The 2,368-nt window shown below is 41.0% G+C and overlaps 1 protein-coding gene and 1 pseudogene across 1 annotated transcript in view; both read right to left on the reverse strand.

Annotated features, from left to right (window-relative positions):
* LOC101585702 overlaps window positions 1-1,310 on the reverse strand; it is a 45,562-nt pseudogene extending 44,252 nt beyond the window's left edge.
* Window positions 1-2,368, reverse strand: part of LOC101570932 (zinc finger protein 791-like) — a 59,241-nt gene that overhangs the window by 52,549 nt on the left and 4,324 nt on the right. The gene's annotated exons all lie outside the window — the stretch shown is intronic.

Genomic DNA, 2,368 nt, shown 5'->3' on the forward strand with positions numbered 1-2,368 from the left:
AAATTTTAAATCTTTAAATATCTATTGTCTACTCCTTTCTACTTTGAGAATTCTAATTATATGAATATGTTTCTTTTTTTTATTTTATTTTTTGAATATAAGTTTCTTGGTTTTGACACAGTGAACTATTATGACTGATCTGTAAATTCTTTTGTCATTTCTATTTTGGACAATTTTTATTGTTATATTCATTTATGTTTGTAAATAATTTGTTTTCAATTTGCAATCCATTAAAAAATTAAAATAAATTTTTTTAAAAAAAGAAAGGGTCTGGCTGGAGCATCCAAAAAAAAAAAAAAAAGACAATTAGAGGCTGAGACAGGAGAATCACTGCAAGTCTGGAGCCAGCCTGGGACACAAGTTGAGTTCAAGGCCAGCCTAAACTGCGTAGTGAAACCTGGACTCAAAAAGACAAAAAAGAAAAGACAATTGGAATAGCAATGAGGTTGATTTGTGCAGTTCTATATGGGAGGGAGTTTAAGGTTGAAGCTTTTAGAAGTTTTACCCTTTCCTGAACCTGGGCTATCTCTCTCGTGCCTCTATTCTAAATACCAAAACTGGTGATGAAAATGAATTGTCACTAAGATTTTTCTTTCGTTGGAAAAGAAATTCAACATGTTGTCTGTGTGTATTTATGTTTCAACACCTAAAAAAGTCATTTGGCCTTCAAAAAATGACATTTAAACATGTCTGCAGGTGGAACTATATCTTACTATTAAATAGAACGTCTAATTCAGGAACGTGAAATATAAGTATTCTCTCATGAATGTAGTCTCCTGGGGATTATGTCACAAGAACTGGAAGCTTCAGTTTGTGAAAGGAAATCAGAGTGATTTGCCCCCCCCCCCCCCCGCACCTGTGCTGCGGTGACCTTGAACTCAGTGTGTCCTGTGCGCCCCCTGCTGGTCCCAAGCATCACAACAGGGAGGTTTGTGTCAGGGCTCCCAATGATGTTTTCTCACTGTGTGCCTTGCACAGTAATAGAGGGCCGTTTCCTCTGTTTTCAAGTCGGTCATTTGCAGATACGCCGTGCTCTTGGAGTCATCCCTGGAGATGGTGAATCGGTCTTTCACAGATGCAGCGTATTCCGTGGTGTGACTGTTAGCCTTGTTTCTAATAAAACCAACCCACTCCAGCCCCTTTCCTGGAGCCTGGCGGACCCAGGTAATATAGTAGTCACTGAAGGTGAATCCTGAGCCTTCACAGGAGAGTCTCAGGGACCCGCCAGGCTGCACCAAGCCTCCCCCGGACTCCACCACCTGCACCTCCGCCTGGACACCTGCAAACACAGAGATAACCTGCTTATTCATGCCCACCATTTATCCCACTCCTGTCCATGCACACACTGAGTATCTCTTGTTCTTCATTAATTACCTTTTAAAACAGCAAGAAGAAAAACCCAGCTCGGTGCAAGCTCCATGGTGAACTGTCTGTGCTCAGTCCTGATCACCAACAGGAAACCCCTGAGCATCCAGGGCTGATCTCTACTCCAGGGCTGCAGGGGATGGCTTAAATAGGGAGAGAGGGGCCCAATTTGCATGTTCTCCTGCTAAAATAGACAGCTCTGTGGACAGAAGCAGCAAAATTTCAGGGGGCCAGGGAGATGGCTCAGTGGAATAAACGCTTCCCTGGCAAGCGCAAGGGCCTGAGTTCAATCCCTGGTTCCGCCAAAAAAAAATTTCAATACCAGTTTAAATGTGAGTTTGCAGATCAAGTCTGTTGGAAATAATAACATTGCATAAAATAAGAATTTTATGTGTGCTGTGATATTCATTTGTAATTATCATCTTAACTTATTGTTGCTCATTGAAACAATATATGATACTGGTGTCAGGTTTGCTCCATTGTACACATGTAGAATTGTTCAAAGAAGCAAAGTGAGTGATTCAATGTGGTCAAGGGTTGATACTGCTGCTAAGCCCAGTGCACTCAAGTCCTCCCTCCCGATCTCCAGGACAGCGTTGGAGGTGTGCTGTGAGATTCACAGGGCTTCTTCTCTGTATTAAGATAGGCTCCTTTATTTCTCCCTTCAGTACTACCTGTGCCTTAGGGCTGCATCACCCAATGTCCATGAGGGTCCCAATGTGTTGAAGAAGGCTCTAGGTTGCCTGTGTGGCAGTCTTGAATCAGCTCAGGTGAGGCAGGTTTGCACGCATTTATCAAACAACAAATGCTGCTGTAATTTGTTTGTGTCCAGTGTACATAACTTTGGTAAGAAAAATACAATATAGCCTCTTTAAATAATCTGTGTCTGTGCCTATTGATCTATTTATATATCTATTACTTAATCTTCTTTCTTGTCTGTATTATCTTTTTCTGAATTATTGAATACTCTGCAGTACCAGAAATATGAATATATATATATATA

The sequence above is a fragment of the Octodon degus genome, unplaced genomic scaffold (assembly GCF_000260255.1).
Source record: "Octodon degus isolate 3935 unplaced genomic scaffold, OctDeg1.0 scaffold00255, whole genome shotgun sequence".
Taxonomy (NCBI): Eukaryota; Metazoa; Chordata; class Mammalia; order Rodentia; family Octodontidae; genus Octodon; species Octodon degus.